At 46.4% G+C, this 22,182-nt stretch overlaps 1 long non-coding RNA gene across 2 annotated transcripts in view; it reads right to left on the reverse strand.

The window, feature by feature from the left end:
- The window catches only part of LOC143983230 (uncharacterized), a 49,525-nt gene extending 27,872 nt beyond the window's left edge, over positions 1–21,653 (reverse strand). The window contains exons 1-2 of one of the 2 annotated variants that reach the window (XR_013274585.1): positions 21,016–21,653; positions 4,647–4,696 (exon numbers count right to left, since the gene is read on the reverse strand). This is a non-coding gene — a long non-coding RNA (uncharacterized LOC143983230). Of the gene's footprint in view, positions 1–4,646; positions 4,697–9,771; positions 11,177–21,015 lie in introns of those variants that run through there. The other variant, XR_013274586.1, reaches the window with a different exon arrangement.
- Between the last annotated feature and the right edge of the window lie 529 nt (positions 21,654–22,182).

Raw genomic sequence — 22,182 nt, forward strand, 5'->3', positions numbered from 1 at the left:
ATCAGTGTAGCCCCATCAGTGCCCATCAGTGAAGGAGAAAACGTACTTATTTACAAAGTTTTGAAACTGAAACAAAAAAAAACATTTTTTTTTCAAAATTTTCGGTATTTTTTAATTTGTAGCGCAAAAAATAAAAACCGTAGAGGTGATCAAATACCACCAAAAGAAAGCTCTATTTGTGGGAAAAAAATTATAAAAATTTCATTTGGGTACAGTGTAGCATGACCGCGCAATTGTCATTCAAAATGCGACAGCGCTGAAAGCTGAAAATTGGTCTGGGCAGGAAGGTGTTTAACCACTTGCTTACTGGGCACTTAAACCCCCCTCAGTCCCAGACCAATTTTCAGCTTTCAGCGCTGATGCACTTTGAATGACAATTGCGCGGGCATACAACACTGTACCCAAATGAAATTTTTATCATTTTTTTCCCACAAATAGAGCTTTCTTTTGGTGGTATTTAGTTACAGCTCGGAGTTTTATTTTTTGCTAAACAAACAAAAAAAGATGCAAAAAAAAAAAAAAAAAAAAAAATCATGTTTTAATAGTTTGTTATAAAATTTTGCAAACGGGTCATTTTTCTCCTTCATTGAAGTGCGCTGATTAGGCGGCACTGATAGGCTGCATTGGTGGGCACTGATGGGCTGCATTGGTGGGCACTGATGGGCTGCACTGGTGGGCACTGATAGGCATAGTTAAGGCGGCACTAATAGGCACAGATAAGGCGGCACCGATGGGCACAGATAAGGCGGCACTGATGGGCAAAGATGGGCACAGATAAGATGGCACGGATGGGTGGCACGGATAAGTGGCACGGATGGGTGGCACGGATGGGCACTGATAGGTGGCACTGATAGGTGGCACTGCTGGGCACTGATGGGCGGCACTGCTGGGCACTGATGGGCGGCACTGCTGGGCACTGATGGGCGGCACTGGGGTGCAGCACCTTTGAGGCAGATTTTGGGTGGCACTGTGGGTGGCACTGCTGGGTGGCACTGTGGGTGGCACTGTGGGCACTGCTGGGTGGCACTGTGGGCACTGCTGGGTGGCACTGTGGGCACTATGGGCACTGCTGGGTGGCACTGACAGGGGGGCACTTACTTTATTTCAGGATGGCACTGCGGGTGGCAGGTGGGCACTGGCAGGGGGCAGGTGTCCGTTTAAATTGCTGGCTGTGATCGGGACTGATGTCCCGAACACGGCCGCCGGCGATCGGCTTTTTTTTTTCTCCTCGCGCTGACAGGAATACTAGCCGATTACCGGCTCCGTTTTATCACATGATCAGCTGTCATTGGCTGACAGCTGATCACGTGATAAGGGGTCGGGATCGACCCCTTACACGGATCGGTGATCAGGCGAGTCTCACGGACTCGCCGATCACAGAGCGCGCCGCGCGCGCCCCTCAGGGGGCGCGCAGGCCGCTCGTATCCGGGATGACGTCAATAGACGTAGTCCCGGAAATGTGGGTCCGCGCTATTGCCGTCATTTTGCAATAGCGCGGTACCCAAGTGGTTAAATGCCCTGTATTGAAGTGGTTAAGATGGGAATGAGGCACACCTATTAGGAAAAGTATGTAGACAAGGAACACACCCCCTGCCACGCCCCTTAAAAGGAGAATTATACCATAAAAAAAATGTGTTAAACCCACAAGTGATTTTTTTTTTACCACTACTTTTCTTTTATATTGGCTTTAGACATTTACAAATGCAGCAATTTAGAAGTTGGATGAAAGGTTTAGCACTGGGAAACACTTTTTGAAAGATAAATAGTGCATTTTATGTACAACTATATAAATCAGACCACAGGGAAGAGGAAAGAGGGACAGAGGGACTTTGTTTCAAATCAGGGACATTTGGGAGCTATGCGTTTACTTTACAAATTGAGGTCTGTTTGCATGGACCATAGGGAATGTACTTGGATAGAAAACTGGTTACAAGGGAGTGTTCAAAGGCTAGTGATAAAAGAGTTGAGAGGTATATTAACCACTTCAGCCCCGGACCATTTTGCTGGCTTAAGACCAGACCACTTTTTGCGATTCGGCACTGCATCGCTTTAAATGACAATTGCGCAGTCATGCGACGTGGCTCCCAAACAAAATAGACGTCCTTTTTTCCCCACAAATAAAGCTTTTATTTGGTGGTATTTTATCACCCCTGCGGTTTTTATTTTTTGCGCTATAAACAAAAATAGATCGACAATTTAAAAAAAAACGCATTATTTTTTACTTTTTGTTATAATAAATATCCCCCAAAAATATATTTAAAAAAACAGTTTTTTTCCCTCAGTTTAGGCCGATACGTATTCTTCTACATATTTTTGGTAAAAAAAAACATTTTTAAAAAAAATCGCAATAAGCGTTTACAAAATAGGGTATAGTTTTACGCCATTTTTATTAATTTTTTTTTTTACTAGTAATGGCGGTGATCGGCGATTTTTATTGTGACTGCGACATTATGGCAAACACATAGGACATTTTTGACACATTTTTGGGACCATTGTCATCTATACAGCAATCACTGCTATACAAATGCACTGATTCCTGTGTAAATGACACTGGCAGTGAAGAGGTTAACCAGTGGGTGGCAGTGTAGGGGTTTAGTGTTCCTAGGGGCGTGTTACTAACTGTTGGGGGCTGGGCTTTCTTTTAGTGAACACTGATCTCTGCTCCAATCACATGGAGCAGAGATCAGCGTCACTTGTTGCTAGGCAGAACTGGGAGATGCTGTTTACAACGGCATCTCCTAGCTCAGCCACCCCGTGAGACGATCGCGGGTAAGCCCGCGGCGATCGAGTCCGCAGGACCCGCGACCGTACTCACGGGGGTCCCGACCGGCGCGCTCACGATGGCAGGGCGGCAAATTTAAAGGGACGTACAGGTACGTCCATTTGTCTGCCTGTGCCATTCTGCCGATGTACATCGGCGTGCGCCGGTCGGGAAGTGGTTAATATAGCGAGGTCTTACCCCGAAGGGTCCCCAGTGAGAACTTAGATTAGTCTGGAGTGGTAAGCGGGGTACCCCAAGGCTCTGTCCTGGGATGAATTCTCTTTACTTATTCATAAATGATATAGAGGTTGGTATAAATAGCTCAATCTCAGTATTTACGTATGATACAAAGCTAAGCAGGGCAATATCTTCACAGCAAGATGTGGAAACCTTACAAGAAGACCTCAATAAAACAATGGGGTGGGCAAATACATGGCAAATGAGGTTTAAAGAGGGATTCCACCTACAAAAAAAATTATTAAAAGCCAGCAGCTATAAATACTACAACTGCTGACTTTTAATAAATGGACACTCACCTGTCCCAGGGTCCAGCGATGTCGGCAGCCGAGGCCAATCGATTGCTTGGCTCTCGGCTGCTGCCGCCATTCTCGGTGAGGGAATCAGGAAGTGAAGCGTTGCGGCTTCACTTCCCGGCTCCCTACGGCGCATGCGCGAGTCGCACAGTGCAATGGGAATGGTCCGCGCTGTCTCTGGGACCCGTGTGTGTCCCAGCAGACAGGGTGCCGGGACAGGAAACAGCATAGAGTCTTGTGGGAGTCTATGCCCGGAAGTGGGTGAAAATACCTGTCTTAGACAGGTATCTGCACCCCCCTCCCCCCTGAAAGGTGCCAAATGTGACACTGGAGGGGGGGGGAGGGTTCCAATGAGCGTAAATTCCACTTTAGGGTGGAATCCCGCTTTAATGTTCAAAAATGTAAAAGTAATGCTTTTGGGTGCTAAAACTACAAACTCAAGTTACTCACTAGGGGGGAGAATCTCTGGGGGAATCTAGGATGGAAAAGGACCTGGAGGTCCAAGTAGATGATAGGCTCAGCAATGGCATGCAATGCCAAGATGCTGCTAACAAAGCTGGCAGAATATTGGCATGTATTAAAAAAAGAAATTTACTCTAGAGATAAAACGATAATTCTCCCACTTTGTAAAACTTTGGTCCGGCCACATCTGGAGTATTCTGCCCAGTTCTGGTCACCAGTTCTCAGGAAGCCCCCGTACACACGGTCGGAGAATCCGTCGGAATGTGTCCTATCGGACCATGTTGTCGGATAATCCGACTGTGTGTGGTATGCATCGGACTGTTTCCATCGGAATATCCGTCAAGCCAAATTTTCCAACTTGTTGGAAATATTTTCCGACAAACTGGTCCGATCGGACATACTCCGATCATGTGTAGAGAATTCCGATCGGACAAAGTGCCACGCATGCTCAGATCAAATTCCTACATCAAAGCTATTGGCTACTAGCCTGAACGTAGTCCCATCGTAAAGAAATTACGTCATCACGTTCTGAAAGATCGGATTTTTCGACAACTTTGTCCGACCGTGTGTATGCAACAGTTTCGGACACAATCCGACGGAGAAAATCCAACGGATTTGGTAGGCAGAATGTCCGACCGTGTGTACGGGGGCGAAGGGTGTGCTAGAACTGGGGAGAGTCCAGAGAAGGTGACAAAGCTAATAAGGGGGCTCACACCCACACCACACAGGTTAAATTGGATGGACTGGTGTCTTTATTTAACTTTATCAACTATGTAACTAACAAGCATTTGTGCCATTCTAGAAATGTCCAGATTTTGCTTTGAAGCCAGGATCATTATGGACAACTTTCTACAGTAAACTATGGAATGATCACACAGATACCATCTTACCTTTTACAGTATCCACTCTCCTTCAAGGAAATTTCAAGACCGTGTACATACTGTATAGGATGAAACAAGCAATAAATTAAATGTAAAATGTTCATTATTTTGTTGTTGTGATTTAGAATTGTGAAAAAGGTGGGGCTACCCTTTAAGCACTGTAGTGAGGGCATCACATACTTTTTTCATTTTGGATAGCCTACGGGAGGGTTATGACCCCTGTAAGGTTAATTTTTGCCATCTTTGTCCCGTTGGGGAGATTTCCCTTCACTTCCTGTCCCGTAGCCAAAACAGGAAGTGGGGGAATCCCCAATTGTCACCAGTGTCACTATAACTAGCGTCCCCTCTGGAAGGATTGCCCTCTATTCCTGTTCTGGTGACAACCCAAAATTTTCTTTCACTTTCATTCTTACTGATAATGGTAAACAGGACAAATAGAGAGGGTGAATCTCCCTATTGGGGGCACAGACAGCAATAAAAACCTGACGTGTTCTAATCACTCTCCATTCTATATAAAATGAAAAAATAAATAAATAAAATAAAAAAACCCCATGGCCTGAACACAAAGTGAGAGGTAATCACTCCATGTGAGAAAATGTTGTAATGTAAACACTCTGGTGGAGCCTTTTCGTTCCGGTGTTGTAAAAATTTCTGCGACTCATGCATCACGGAAACAGCCGACGGCGCTGCTTTACTGCGCATGCGCGATTTCACGGCCCTTGATCGCGCATGTGCGGGAGCTAGCCACGGTCAAGAAATATTATGCTCTCGAGCGGGTGGGTGGGCAGAGGCGGAGAGATGGTTTAACGTCAGAAACAGCTCCGCCCACCCTACTAACATGCTGTGAATCACGCATTCGTGAATCTTATGTATGTCCAGGGGGTCCAGAAAAATTATGGACTCGAGGGGGCGAGTGGAGGCGGAGAGTTGGTGGGAGGGGGAGATAGAGCAGAGCTTTGAGGAGGGGACGGGCGCCCTGTGCATAGCACTGAATCCAAGTACAGTACATTGTTCTGCCAATAAATACACTGTCACTGTGCCCAGCAAACGCCTCTCTGCTCCCAGCAAACGCCTCACTGTGCTCAGCAAACGCCACCTCACTGCCCCCAACAAACGCCGCCTCACTGTACCCATCAAAGGCAGGGTTCGCAGAGTTCCCCCTGTAAGATTAGAAGGGATGGAGGCCCAGAGACAAGTCCAGAGTACACAGAAGATACATGAGATAGATTAGAAGGGATGGAGGCCTCCTCTGTTTTCCCTGGAGATCCATCCCATCTAATCTAACTCATGTATCCTGGGGACAGGAACCCCCTCCTCTCTCTCTGAGGAGCAAACAGAGGGGTTCTCTGTGTAAGGGGTGCACACAGAGGGATCAGTCATGTAGGGCGATCACACAGTGGGATGAAGTCCTTATAAGAGCTGTCACAGGAGGGCCCTCACACAGGACACATGGCAGGCAGGGCAGTGAGGTTGGCACAAACAGGGTGATCAGGTTCCTGTTCTTAGGGGGAGGTGGGGTACTGATCCCCAGGACAGGCGGGGTCACTAGGTGAGATGAAATCCCTGTCCCCAGTGGAGAAGGGGGTCCCTGTCCCCAAATTGTAATGTAACTGCAATGTCTGCCCTCATGTTGTAAAGCTCTGAGCAAACGGTTGGCGCTATATAAAACCTGTATAATAATACTTACGGAGGGAGTGGGGTGCTCCACCCAACAGGATTTGGTCAGAATCCATACAATAGACAAACAAGATATTTGAGGGGCACACCCTAAAAAAAAATGCATAAAGTAGGTGCTGCAATAAGACCATTCTGATAATGTTTTTTTGAAAATGTCTAGGTGCTTTTAAAAACCCTTGCTGGAGGTAAATGTTAGTTTTGCATGTGTGCGCTGTAATATTTTTCTTCTGTTGTATGGTCTTATGGCAGCACCTTCTATTTTTCTTATGTTGTATGGTCTTTTTGGGAGCCTAGCCGGGTACTAGGGGTGCAACAGATCAAAAAACTCACGGATCATTCCTCGGATCAGAGTCACGGACCGGATCATTTTTCGGATCAGCAAATAATAATTGAATTTGCAAAAACCTGTGAAAATGCCACCACCATATAGTCCCCACTGTAATATCCACAATCTCCCCCACTGTAATATCCACGTCCTCTCCCCCAATGTAATATTGGCTAAGCATGGATGGGTATAGCTGGGTATCACGGGATATTGCAGGGTATTGCAGAGTATTGGAGGGTAAGTATTGGCAGGGTATTGGCAGAGCATTGGCAGAGTATGGCAGAGCATTGGCAGGGAATTGCAGAGTATTGGCAGGGTATGGAGGGATGGCTGTGACTGCACTTGTCACAGAGCAGCGTTGTGGGCTTTACAGATGCAGCCCACAGCGCTGCTGCCATCCGATTTCACGAGAGAGGTAACGGCGTCATCATGACGCCGGCTTGTTTACAAGTGATCGATCTGTCGTTGGACGGAGCGATCACATTGTAAATGCTGACGGGTGCACCAAGAAGGCCACCGCTCCGGAACTAGGCCGAAGCTGTGGCCTTTCCTAAAGCCGAGACCGCGGATCTCGGCGTGTTCCGATCCGAGTGGGGTGACCCATTCGGATCACAGATCGCTGCCGATCCGTTGCACCCCTACCGCGCACAGGACCCCTTTTTGCAGACCTTACTTTTTGTCACAAAGTTTTGAAAATTGAAAAAAAATCTTCATTTTCAAAAAAAATAATAAGAGCTGCAAAATACTCACCATGCCTCTCAGCAAATAGCTTGGGGTGTTTACTTTCCAAAATGGGGTCATTTGGGGGGGTTTGTGCCATCTTGGTATTTTATGGCCTTCGAAACTGTGATTGGTAGTGAGGCGTGAAATCAAAAATTTGCGCCCTTAGAAATCCTGAAGGCAGTGATTGGTTTTCAGGGCCCTGTACACGGCTAGGCTGCCAAAAAGTCCCACATATGTGGTATCCCCGTACTCAGGAGAAGCAGCAGAATGTATTGTATGGGTGCAATTCCACATATGCCCATAGCATGTGTCAGCAATATATCATTTAGTGACAACTTTGTGCAAAAAAAGAAAAAAAAAATGTGTCATTTTCCTGCAACATGTGGCAAAATATCAAATATTCCATGGACTCAACATGTCTCTCAGCAAATAGCTTGGGGTGTCTACTTTCCAAAATGGGGTCATTTTTTTTTTTTTTTTTTGTTTTGTTTTTTTACCATCTTGCCATTTTATGGCCTTCAAAACTGTGATAGGTAGTAAGGATGAGCTCCGGCGTGTTCGCATGGTCCATGTGCAGAGCCTGCCAGGAAGTTGGCGCAGCGCTGCGCTAATCACAGGCAGGGAGACATTGCCCAAACTCTGCAGCCGCACATCGGGTAATGTCTCACTGCCTGTGATTAGCACAGCGCTGCGCTGACTTCCTGGCGGGCTCTGCACGTGAAGTATATAACACGCCTGAGCTCATCCTTAATAGGTAGTGAGGAGTGAAATCAAAAATGTGCACCCTTAGAAATCCTGAAGACGGTGATTGGTTTTCTGGGTCCCGTACGCGGCTAGGCTCCCAAAAAGTTTCACACATGAGGTATCCCCGTACTCAGGAGAAGCAGCAGAATGTATTTTGGGGTGCAATTCCACATATAACTATGGCATGTGTGTGCAATATATCATTTAAAGCGGGAGTCCGCCGGGACTCCGCGTTTTTTTTTTTTTTTTTAAGTCAGCAGCTACAAATACTGCAGCTGCTGACTTTTAAAATGGTGACACTTACCTGTCCAGCGCGCCCGCGATGTCCGCACCCGAAGCCGATCTCTAGATCGACACTCGGGTGCTGCCGCCGCCATCTTGGGTATGGGAATCAGGAAATGGAGCCTTTCGGCTTCATTTCCCGGTTCCCTACTGCGCATGCGCGAGCCGCGCGGCGCAATCCGGGCGGTCCCCGCTGCCTCTGGGAACTGTGTGTTTCCCAGCAGGCAGCGGGGCACTTGTGCAAAGGGGTGGGCAGTTGAGGAAAGGGGCGTAATCTACGCCCCTTTCCGCAGACAGCTATCCCGGAAGTGGGTGCAGTTACCTGGATTATCCAGGTAACTGCACCCCCCTCCCCCCTGAAAGGTGCCAATTGTGGCGCCGGAGGGGGGGGGGATTCCGATGAGCGGAGGTCCATTTTAGGGTGGACCTCCGCTTTAATGACAACTTTTTGTAATTTTTTTTGTTGTTGTCATTATTCAATCACTTGGGACAAAAAAATATATATATATTCAATGGGCTCAACATTCCCCTCAGCAATTTCCCTGGGGTGTCTACTTTCCAAAATGGGGTCATGGGGGGGGGGGGGGGGGGGGGTTGTACTGCCCTGCCATTTTAGCACCTCAAGAAATGAGATAGGCCGTCATAAACTAAAAGCTGTGTAAATTCCAGAAAATTGACCCTAGTTTGTAGACGCTATAACCGCAAACCAATAAATATACGCTTATTGACATTTTTTTTACCAAAGACATGCGGCCGAATACATTTTGGCCTAAATGTATGACTAAAATTTAGTTCATTGGAATTTTTTTTATAACAAAAAGTAGAAAAAAAACTTTTTTTTTCTTCAAAATTTTCAGTCTGTTTCCATTTATAGCGCAAAAAATAAAAACCGTAGAGGTGATCAAATAACTTTAAAAGAAGCTCTATTTGTTGGAAAAGGACGCAAATTTTGTTTGGGTACAGCATTGTAGGACTGCACAATTATAATTTACATAGACGCAGTGCCAAATTGTAAAAAGTGCTCTGGTCAGGAGGGGGGGTAAAACCTTCCAGGGCTTAAGTGGTTAAAAAAACATAATATATAGCGGGGGAGGGACACCATGGTGTTCTATGATAAATATATTATAATATATACACACATATATATCTATAAGGGTGGGGGACCTCATAGGAAAACAGAGTATATATATATATATAGTGAGAGAACTGATAGAATATGAGATATAAGAACACACAAGCAGTCTCTCCATGTTTCCAGGGACACAGATCAGAGCGCTCCGCACAGGGACAGCTCATTCTCTCCATCATAATATCTACAATACAGAGCAGTCCCTTCATCCATCACACACACAACCCAATGGACACAGATCACCCCGCACTCACGTTCAGCCAGCATCATCGCCATGGTAACTCCGGGGGAGGGGGGGGGGGGAACAGCTCAAACACACTGCAGGGATTTCAACGGCTGATCCGTCCAGTCTGCATTAGAGGAGACATTTTACTGTAGACGGAGGCAACAAAATCTTAAGAAACAAGAATATATATTAAATAGTAATACTTTATTAATTAGGAATAAAAAACACAATATTTAGATTATATAATAAATAGAAAATAAATATATAGAAATACGGGAAGAAAATCGATGAAACAGAGCACGTGACTGATGAGCTACGTTCAAGGTGCCTGATGAGCTGTGGTCACGTGGCGGATTAGCTACAGACACGTGACCAGCTTCTACCAGCTGACCGTTAGCCGTGACGTCACAGGACTATAAATATAGGAGCAGAGCGCTGCGAGCTCAGTCTTCACCGGCTTCTTGCCTGGTGAACATCTCTTAGTTCTAGCTCCAGCCTCAGCGGCCGTTAGCCCTGATCATATAGGTAGGGAACTCTGCAAAACGTACATAGAAGAAAGGGCAGAGGAAGGTAGGGGCGAAAATCGATTAAACAGAGCACGTGACTGATGAGCTACGTTCAAGGTGCCTGATGAGCTGTGGTCACGTGGCGGATTAGCTACAGACACGTGACCAGCTTCTACCAGCTGACCGTTAGCCGTGACGTCACAGGACTATAAATATAGGAGCAGAGAGCTGCGAGCTCAGTCTTCACCGGCTTCTTGCCTGGTGAACATCTCTTAGTTCTAGCTCCAGCCTCAGCGGCCGTTAGCCCTGATCATATAGGTAGGGAACTCTGCAAAACGTACATAGAAGAAAGGGCAGAGGAAGGTAGGGGCTCTGAAGCGCCTGTGTGATCTAGTTCTCTATATGTATGTATTGTATAGACCAGTGGAGGCCCGTCCATAGGCACCCCTCACCATGTAGTAAAAAAAAAAAAATTAAAAGTAAAAAAAAAAAAAAAATTAAAAGAATTTTTTTTTTTAAACATGTCCCTTTAAGATTTTTTTTTTAAATTTCCCTCCCGATATGCACTGGCGCGGGGCGCAGCATAATATTGGAAGCGCCACGTCTATGCAATAACAAGATTGCAGAAGAGGCGCTTCATTTGGCCAAAAAAAAAAAAAGCGCTCTGTGGCGCAGCCGATCGCGCCACAGCTTACGGCATGATCGACTGGCCCAGCAAGTGCATAGACTTGCACTTGAGTGATCGCTGGGCGTTGCTTCGGCTGCCACTCAAGGAAATGACGTTGGCACGCCACTTCTCTCTTCTGCCCGCCTGAGAGGATCAGGTAAGGGGCTGCCGCATGGCAGCTTACAAATTCTTGATTCTTTATTCAGCGCCCCCCGCCGGTACTCCCTCCACATCCACAGGGTTACTATGGTGGTCGCACTCGGAGGCATACCCCAACCACCCCCTCCCTCCTGCTAAACAAGATTTAAAGAATGTTATCGGTGGCCGGCAGCATACACTCCCCCCCCCCAAAAAAGCTTTTTTTTTAAAAAAAGGGTTATTATTAATAACCCTTTTTAAAAAAAAATCTTGTCTGGGGGGGGGGTATGCTGCCGACCACCGATAAATTACCCTTATTTTTAAAATCTTGTTGCGCGGGGGATCTGGGGTGGGGGGTTAATGCTGCCGACCACCGATATTAACCCTTTTTTTTAAATCTTGTTTGGGGGGGGCAGGTATGGGGGTTAATGCTGCCGACCACCGATATGTGCGATTTACAGGTTGTAGATATGTGCAATTTACAGAATGCGATTTACAGAATGCAGATATCTGCTATTTACAGGTTGTAGATATGTGCCATTTGCATGTTGTAGATATGTGCAATTTGCATGTTGTAGATATGTACAATTTGCATGTTGTAGATATGTACAATTTGCATGTTGTAGATATGTGCAGTTTACAGGTGGTAGATATGTGCAGTAGGTGCTGCAATAAGACCATTCTGATAATGTTTTTTTGAAAATGTCTAGGTGCTTTTAAAAACCCTTGCTGGAGGTAAATGTTAGTTTTGCATGTGTGCGCTGTAATATTTTTCTTCTGTTGTATGGTCTTATGGCAGCACCTTCTATTTTTCTTATGTTGTATGGTCTTTTTGGGAGCCTAGCCGGGTACTAGGGGTGCAACAGATCAAAAAACTCACGGATCATTCCTCGGATCAGAGTCACGGATCGGATCATTTTTCGGATCAGCAAATAATAATTGAATTTGCAAAAACCTGTGAAAATGCCACCACCATATAGTCCCCACTGTAATATCCACAATCTCCCCCACTGTAATATCCACGTCCTCTCCCCCAATGTAATATTGGCTAAGCATGGATGGGTATAGCTGGGTATCACGGGATATTGCAGGGTATTGCAGAGTATTGGAGGGTAAGTATTGGCAGGGTATTGGCAGAGCATTGGCAGAGTATGGCAGAGCATTGGCAGGGAATTGCAGAGTATTGGCAGGGTATGGAGGGATGGCTGTGACTGCACTTGTCACAGAGCAGCGTTGTGGGCTTTACAGATGCAGCCCACAGCGCTGCTGCCATCCGATTTCACGAGAGAGGTACCGGCGTCATCATGACGCCGGCTTGTTTACAAGTGATCGATCTGTCGTTGGACTGAGCGATCACATTGTAAATGCTGACGGGTGCACCAAGAAGGCCACCGCTCCGGAACTAGGCCGAAGCTGTGGCCTTTCCTAAAGCCGAGACCGCGGATCTCGGCGTGTTCCGATCCGAGTGGGGTGACCCATTCGGATCACAGATCGCTGCCGATCCGTTGCACCCCTACCGCGCACAGGACCCCTTTTTGCAGACCTTACTTTTTGTCACAAAGTTTTGAAAATTGAAAAAAAATCTTCATTTTCAAAAAAAATAATAAGAGCTGCAAAATACTCACCATGCCTCTCAGCAAATAGCTTGGGGTGTTTACTTTCCAAAATGGGGTCATTTGGGGGGGTTTGTGCCATCTTGGTATTTTATGGCCTTCGAAACTGTGATTGGTAGTGAGGCGTGAAATCAAAAATTTGCGCCCTTAGAAATCCTGAAGGCAGTGATTGGTTTTCAGGGCCCTGTACACGGCTAGGCTGCCAAAAAGTCCCACCTATGTGGTATCCCCGTACTCAGAAGCAGCAGAATGTATTGTATGGGTGCAATTCCACATATGCCCATAGCATGTGTCAGCAATATATCATTTAGTGACAACTTTGTGCAAAAAAAGAAAAAAAAAATGTGTCATTTTCCTGCAACATGTGGCAAAATATCAAATATTCCATGGACTCAACATGTCTCTCAGCAAATAGCTTGGGGTGTCTACTTTCCAAAATGGGGTCATTTTTTTTTTTTTTTTGTTTTGTTTTTTTACCATCTTGCCATTTTATGGCCTTCAAAACTGTGATAGGTAGTAAGGATGAGCTCCGGCGTGTTCGCATGGTCCATGTGCAGAGCCTGCCAGGAAGTTGGCGCAGCGCTGCGCTAATCACAGGCAGGGAGACATTGCCCAAACTCTGCAGCCGCACATCGGGTAATGTCTCACTGCCTGTGATTAGCACAGCGCTGCGCTGACTTCCTGGCGGGCTCTGCACGTGAAGTATATAACACGCCTGAGCTCATCCTTAATAGGTAGTGAGGAGTGAAATCAAAAATTTGCACCCTTAGAAATCCTGAAGACGGTGATTGGTTTTCTGGGTCCCGTACGCGGCTAGGCTCCCAAAAAGTTTCACACATGAGGTATCCCCGTACTCAGGAGAAGCAGCAGAATGTATTTTGGGGTGCAATTCCACATATAACTATGGCATGTGTGCGCAATATATCATTTAAAGCGGGAGTCCGCCGGGACTCCGCGTTTTTTTTTTTTTTTTTTAAAGTCAGCAGCTACAAATACTGCAGCTGCTGACTTTTAAAATGGTGACACTTACCTGTCCAGCGCGTCCGCGATGTCGGCACCCGAAGCCGATCTCTAGATCGACACTCGGGTGCTGCCGACGCCATCTTGGGTATGGGAATCAGGAAATGGAGCCTTTCGGCTTCATTTCCCGGTTCCCTACTGCGCATGCGCGAGCCGCGCGGCGCAATCCGGACGGTCCCCGCTGCCTCTGGGAACTGTGTGTTTCCCAGCAGGCAGCGGGGCACTTGTGCAAAGGGGTGGGCAGTTGAGGAAAGGGGCGTAATCTACGCCCCTTTCCGCAGACAGCTATCCCGGAAGTGGGTGCAGTTACCTGGATTATCCAGGTAACTGCACCCCCCTCCCCCCTGAAAGGTGCCAATTGTGGCGCCGGAGGGGGGGGGATTCCGATGAGCGGAGGTCCATTTTAGGGTGGACCTCCGCTTTAATGACAACTTTTTGTAATTTTTTTTGTTGTCATTATTCAAACACTTGGGACAAAAAAAAAAAAAAAATATTCAATGGGCTCAACATTCCCCTCAGCAATTTCCCTGGGGTGTCTACTTTCCAAAATGGGGTCATGGGGGGGGGGGGGGTTGTACTGCCCTGCCATTTTAGCACCTCAAGAAATGAGATAGGCCGTCATAAACTAAAAGCTGTGTAAATTCCAGAAAATTGACCCTAGTTTGTAGACGCTATAACCGCAAACCAATAAATATACGCTTATTGACATTTTTTTTACCAAAGACATGCGGCCGAATACATTTTGGCCTAAATGTATGACTAAAATTTAGTTCATTGGAATTTTTTTTATAACAAAAAGTAGAAAAAAATTTTTTTTTTTTTTCAAAATTTTCAGTCTGTTTCCATTTATAGCGCAAAAAATAAAAACCGTAGAGGTGATCAAATAACATTAAAAGAAGCTCTATTTGTTGGAAAAGGACGCAAATTTTGTTTGGGTACAGCATTGTAGGACTGCACAATTATAATTTACATAGACGCAGTGCCAAATTGTAAAAAGTGCTCTGGTCAGGAGGGGGGGTAAAACCTTCCAGGGCTTAAGTGGTTAAAAAAACATAATATATAGCGGGGGAGGGACACCATGGTGTTCTATGATAAATATATTATAATATATACACATATATATCTATAAGGGTGGGGGACCTCATAGGAAAACAGAGTATATATATATAGTGAGAGAACTGATAGAATATGAGATATAAGAACACACAAGCAGTCTCTCCATGTTTCCAGGGACACAGATCAGAGCGCTCCGCACAGGGACAGCTCATTCTCTCCATCATAATATCTACAATACAGAGCAGTCCCTTCATCCATCACACACACAACCCAATGGACACAGATCACCCCGCACTCACGTTCAGCCATCATCGCCATGGTAACTCCGGGGGAGGGGGGGGGGGAGCAGCTCAAACACACTGCAGGGATTTCAACGGCTGATCCGTCCAGTCTGCATTAGAGGAGACATTTTACCGTAGACGGAGGCAACAAAATCTTAAGAAACAAGAATATATATTAAATAGTAATACTTTATTAATTAGGAATAAAAAACACAATATTTAGATTATATAATAAATAGAAAATAAATATATAGAAATACGGGAAGAAAATCGATGAAACAGAGCACGTGACTGATGAGCTACGTTCAAGGTGCCTGATGAGCTGTGGTCACGTGGCGGATTAGCTACAGACACGTGACCAGCTTCTACCAGCGGACCGTTAGCCGTGACGTCACAGGACTATAAATATAGGAGCAGAGAGCTGCGAGCTCAGTCTTCACCGGCTTCTTGCCTGGTGAACATCTCTTAGTTCTAGCTCCAGCCTCAGCGGCCGTTAGCCCTGATCATATAGGTAGGGAACTCTGCAAAACGTACATAGAAGAAAGGGCAGAGGAAGGTAGGGGCGCTGAAGCGCCTGTGTGATCTAGTTCTCTATATGTATGTATTGTATAGAACTGTGGAGGCCCGCCCATAGGCACCCCTCACCATGTAGTAAAAAAAAAAATTAAAAGTAAAAAAAAAAAAAAAAAAGGTAAAAGAAATTTTTTTTTTAAACATGTCCCTTTAAGATTTTTTTTTTTAAAATTTCCCTCCCGATATGCACTGGCGCGGGGCGCAGCATAATATTGGAAGCGCCACGTCTATGCAATAACAAGATTGCAGAAGAGGCGCTTCATTTGGGCAAAAAAAAAAATGCGCTCTGTGGCGCAGCCGATCGCGCCACAGCTTACGGCATGATCGACTGGCCCAGCAAGTGCATAGACTTGCACTTGAGTGATCGCTGGGCGTTGCTTCGGCTGCCACTCAAGGAAGTGACATTGGCACGGCACTTCTCTCTTCTGCCCGCCTGAGAGGATCAGGTAAGGGGCTGCCGCATGGCAGCTTACAAATTCTTGATTCTTTATTCAGCGCCCCCCGCCGGTACTCCCTCCACATCCACAGGGTTACTATGGTGGTCGCACTCGGCAGCATACCCCAACCCCCCCTCCCTCCTGCTAAACAAGATTTAAAGAATGTTATCGGTGGCCGGCAGCATACACTCCCCCCCCCCAAAAAAGCTTTTTTTTTTAAAAAAAGGTTATTATTAATAACCCTTTTTAAAAAAAAATCTTGTCTGGGGGGGGTATGCTGCCGACCACCGATAAATTACCCTTATTTTTAAAATCTTGTTGCGCGGGGGGATCTGGGGTGGGGGGTTAATGCTGCCGACCACCGATATTAACCCTTTTTTTAAAATCTTGTTTGGGGGGGGCAGGTATGGGGGTTAATGCTGCCGACCACCGATATGTGCGATTTACAGGTTGTAGATATGTGCAATTTACAGAATGCGATTTACAGAATGCAGATATCTGCTATTTACAGGTTGTAGATATGTGCCATTTGCATGTTGTAGATATGTGCAATTTGCATGTTGTAGATATGTACAATTTGCATGTTGTAGATATGTGCAGTTTACAGGTTGTAGATATGTGCAGTAGGTCAGTGGTCCCCAACCTTTTTGGCATCGAGGACCGGCTGCGTGGAAGAAAATTGTGCCAAGGCCCGGTTGGGGGGGGGGGGACCCATAGGGGGTAAGCGATTTTCCGTGGCCGGTTTGTCAGCACTTTATTTCTATTATTACATTGTAGTAATTAATAAAATAGTACAACTCACCATAATGCAGAATTAGTGGCAGCCCTGAGTGTGTTTCTTGCCATGTTACCTGCCACCAGATGCGGAATGTCACTTGCCATGTCACCTGCCACATTGCCTGTCACTAGATGGGGAATGTCACTTGCCACGTCCTTTGCCACCAGATGCGGAATGTCACACTTGCCATGTTGCCTGCCACAAGATGCGGAATGTCACTTGCCATGTCACTTGCCACGTTGCCTCTCACCAGATGTGGAATGTCACTTGCCATGTCACCTGCCACATTGCCTGTCACTAGATGCAGAATGTCACTTGCCACATCACCTGCCATGTTGCCTCTCACCAGATGCGGAATGTCACTTGCCATATTGCCTGCCACAAGATGCGGAATGTCACTTGTCACGTCCCCTGTCAGGATGCCTGTCACCAGATGTGGACTGTCACTTGCCACACTGCCTGCCACTGCATTGGTGGCAGCACTGGTCCATCTAGCACAGAAGGGCACCCAGTGAAGGCAGGAGAGCAGTGAGAGATGATGTCATCTGCTCCCTGCTCCATTTCCGACATTAAGGGTGATAGGACGGGAGAGCAGCGATGCGGGGGTCGGAGAGATGATGATGTCATCTCTCTGCTCCCCGCCGCACTTCCGACATTGAGGCTGACAGGGTGGAAGAGCAGCGATGCGGGGGGCGGAAAAAGAAGATGTCACCTGTCATATTGCCTGCCCGCTCGCTATCTCTTCCACCCGGTGCTTATATGCTGGCCGCCCGGCTGTCTCATGCTGCCCGGCCGTGCCCGCGGCCCCGCTGAAGAAAGGCCACGGCCCGGTAGTGGGCCGCGGCCCGGGGGTTGACGACCCCTGCAGTAGGTGCTGCAATAAGACCATTCTGATAATGTTTTTTTGAAAATGTCTAGGTGCTTTTAAAAACCCTTGCTGGAGGTAAATGTTAGTTTTGCATGTGTGCGCTGTAATATTTTTCTTCTGTTGTATGGTCTTATGGCAGCACCTTCTATTTTTCTTATGTTGTATGGTCTTTTTGGGAGCCTAGCCGGGTAATAGGGGTGCAACAGATCAAAAAACTCACGGATCATTCCTCGGATCAGAGTCACGGATCGGATCATTTTTCGGATCAGCAAATAATAATTGAATTTGCAAAAACCTGTGAAAATGCCACCACCATATAGTCCCCACTGTAATATCCACAATCTCCCCCACTGTAATATCCACGTCCTCTCCCCCAATGTAATATTGGCTAAGCATGGATGGTATAGCTGGGTATCACGGGATATTGCAGGGTATTGCAGAGTATTGGAGGGTAAGTATTGGCAGGGTATTGGCAGAGCATTGGCAGAGTATGGCAGAGCATTGGCAGGGAATTGCAGAGTATTGGCAGGGTATGGAGGGATGGCTGTGACTGCACTTGTCACAGAGCAGCGATGTGGGCTTTACAGATGCAGCCCACAGCGCTGCTGCCATCCGATTTCACGAGAGAGGTACCGGCGTCATCATGACGCCGGCTTGTTTACAAGTGATCGATCTGTCGTTGGACGGAGCGATCACATTGTAAATGCTGACGGGTGCACCAAGAAGGCCACCGCTCCGGAACTAGGCCGAAGCTGCGGCCTTTCCTAAAGCCGAGACCGTGGATCTCGGCGTGTTCCGATCCGAGTGGGGTGACCCATTCGGATCACAGATCGCTGCCGATCCGTTGCACCCCTACCGCGCACAGGACCCCTTTTTGCAGACCTTACTTTTTGTCACAAAGTTTTGAAAATTGAAAAAAATCTTCATTTTCAAAAAAAATAATAAGAGCTGCAAAATACTCACCATGCCTCTCAGCAAATAGCTTGGGGTGTTTACTTTCCAAAATGGGGTCATTTGGGGGGGTTTGTGCCATCTTGGTATTTTATGGCCTTCGAAACTGTGATTGGTAGTGAGGCGTGAAATCAAAAATTTGCGCCCTTAGAAATCCTGAAGGCAGTGATTGGTTTTCAGGGCCCTGTACACGGCTAGGCTGCCAAAAAGTCCCACATATGTGGTATCCCCGTACTCAGGAGAAGCAGCAGAATGTATTGTATGGGTGCAATTCCACATATGCCCATAGCATGTGTCAGCAATATATCATTTAGTGACAACTTTGTGCAAAAAAAGAAAAAAAAAAATTGTCATTTTCCTGCAACATGTGGCAAAATATCAAATATTCCATGGACTCAACATGTCTCTCAGCAAATAGCTTGGGGTGTCTACTTTCCAAAATGGGGTCATTTATTTTTTATTTTTTGTTTTGTTTTTTTACCATCTTGCCATTTTATGGCCTTCAAAACTGTGATAGGTAGTAAGGATGAGCTCCGGCGTGTTCGCATGGTCCATGTGCAGAGCCTGCCAGGAAGTTGGCGCAGCGCTGCGCTAATCACAGGCAGGGAGACATTGCCCAAACTCTGCAGCCGCACATCGGGTAATGTCTCACTGCCTGTGATTAGCACAGCGCTGCGCTGACTTCCTGGCGGGCTCTGCACGTGAAGTATATAACACGCCTGAGCTCATCCTTAATAGGTAGTGAGGAGTGAAATCAAAAATTTGCACCCTTAGAAATCCTGAAGACGGTGATTGGTTTTCTGGGTCCCGTACGCGGCTAGGCTCCCAAAAAGTTTCACACATGAGGTATCCCCGTACTCAGGAGAAGCAGCAGAATGTATTTTGGGGTGCAATTCCACATATAACTATGGCATGTGTGCGCAATATATCATTTAAAGCGGGAGTCCGCCGGGACTCCGCATTTTTTTTTTTTTTTTAAAGTCAGCAGCTACAAATACTGCAGCTGCTGACTTTTAAAATGGTGACACTTACCTGTCCAGCGCGCCCGCGATGTCGGCACCCGAACCCGATCTCTAGATCGACACTCGGGTGCTGCCGCCGCCATCTTGGGTATGGGAATCAGGAAATGGAGCCTTTCGGCTTCATTTCCCGGTTCCCTACTGCGCATGCGCGAGCCGCGCGACGCAATCCGGACAGTCCCCGCTGCCTCTGGGAACTGTGTGTTTCCCAGCAGGCAGCGGGGCACTTGTGCAAAGGGGTGGGCAGTTGAGGAAAGGGGCGTAATCTACGCCCCTTTCCGCAGACAGCTATCCCGGAAGTGGGTGCAGTTACCTGGATTATCCAGGTAACTGCACCCCCCTCCCCCCTGAAAGGTGCCAATTGTGGCGCCGGAGGGGGGGGGGATTCCGATGAGCGGAGGTCCATTTTAGGGTGGACCTCCGCTTTAATGACAACTTTTTGTAATTTTTTTTGTTGTTGTCATTATTCAATCACTTGGGACAAAAAAAAAAAAAATATTCAATGGGCTCAACATTCCCCTCAGCAATTTCCCTGGGGTGTCTACTTTCCAAAATGGGGTCATGGGGGGGGGGGGGGGGGGGGTTGTACTGCCCTGCCATTTTAGCACCTCAAGAAATGAGATAGGCCGTCATAAACTAAAAGCTGTGTAAATTCCAGAAAATTGACCCTAGTTTGTAGACGCTATAACCGCAAACCAATAAATATACGCTTATTGACATTTTTTTTACCAAAGACATGCGGCCGAATACATTTTGGCCTAAATGTATGACTAAAATTTAGTTCATTGGAATTTTTTTTATAACAAAAAGTAGAAAAAAAACTTTTTTTTTTTTCAAAATTTTCAGTCTGTTTCCATTTATAGCGCAAAAAAAAAAACCGTAGAGGTGATCAAATAACATTAAAAGAAGCTCTATTTGTTGGAAAAGGACGCAAATTTTGTTTGGGTACAGCATTGTAGGACTGCACAATTATAATTTACATAGACGCAGTGCCAAATTGTAAAAAGTGCTCTGGTCAGGAGGGGGGGTAAAACCTTCCAGGGCTTAAGTGGTTAAAAAAACATAATATATAGCGGGGGGAGGGACACCATGGTGTTCTATGATAAATATATTATAATATATACACACATATATATCTATAAGGGTGGGGGACCTCATAGGAAAACAGAGTATATATATAGTGAGAGAACTGATAGAATATGAGATATAAGAACACACAAGCAGTCTCTCCATGTTTCCAGGGACACAGATCAGAGCGCTCCGCACAGGGACAGCTCATTCTCTCCATCATAATATCTACAATACAGAGCAGTCCTTCATCCATCACACACACAACACAATGGACACAGATCACCCCGCACTCACGTTCAGCCAGCATCGCCATGGTAACTCCGGGGGAGGGGGGGGGGGAACAGCTCAAACACACTGCAGGGATTTCAACGGCTGATCCGTCCAGTCTGCATTAGAGGAGACATTTTACTGTAGACGGAGGCAACAAAATCTTAAGAAACAAGAATATATATTAAATAGTAATACTTTATTAATTAGGAATAAAAAACACAATATTTAGATTATATAATAAATAGAAAATAAATATATAGAAATACGGGAAGAAAATCGATGAAACAGAGCACGTGACTGATGAGCTACGTTCAAGGTGCCTGATGAGCTGTGGTCACGTGGCGGATTAGCTACAGACACGTGACCAGCTTCTACCAGCGGACCGTTAGCCGTGACGTCACAGAGGAGGACTGTAGGACTATAAATATAGGAGCAGAGAGCTGCGAGCTCAGTCTTCACCGGCTTCTTGCCTGGTGAACATCTCTTAGTTCTAGCTCCAGCCTCAGCGGCCGTTAGCCCTGATCATATAGGTAGGGAACTCTGCAAAACGTACATAGAAGAAAGGGCAGAGGAAGGTAGGGGCGCTGAAGCGCCTGTGTGATCTAGTTCTCTATATGTATGTATTGTATAGACCAGTGGAGGCCCGTCCATAGGCACCCCTCACCATGTAGTAAAAAAAAAAAAAATTAAAAGTAAAAAAAAAAAAAAAAGTTAAAAGAAATTTTTTTTTAAACATGTCCCTTTAAGATTTTTTTTTTTAAATTTCCTCCCGATATGCACTGGCGCGGGGCGCAGCATAATATTGGAAGCGCCACGTCTATGCAATAACAAGATTGCAGAAGAGGCGCTTCATTTGGCAAAAAAAAAAAAAGCGCTCTGTGGCGCAGCCGATCGCGCCACAGCTTACGGCATGATCGACTGGCCCAGCAAGTGCATAGACTTGCACTTGAGTGATCGCTGGGCGTTGCTTTGGCTGCCACTCAAGGAAATGACGTTGGCACGCCACTTCTCTCTTCTGTCCGCCTGAGGCCGCGTACACACGCGCGGACTGTTGGCCCAACTTTGTCCGTCCAACAGTTTGAGCGAACAGTCCGCTCAAACTTAGCATGGACGGACATGGCCACACACGACGGACGAACAGTTTGCTGAAACCGTGCGCGATGACGTGAACGGCACGTACGACGGGACGAA

The sequence above is a fragment of the Lithobates pipiens genome, unplaced genomic scaffold (assembly GCF_037356315.1).
Source record: "Lithobates pipiens isolate NorthernLeopardFrog02 unplaced genomic scaffold, aLitPip1_a1.2 Scaffold_1, whole genome shotgun sequence".
In the NCBI taxonomy this organism is placed as follows: Eukaryota; Metazoa; Chordata; class Amphibia; order Anura; family Ranidae; genus Lithobates; species Lithobates pipiens.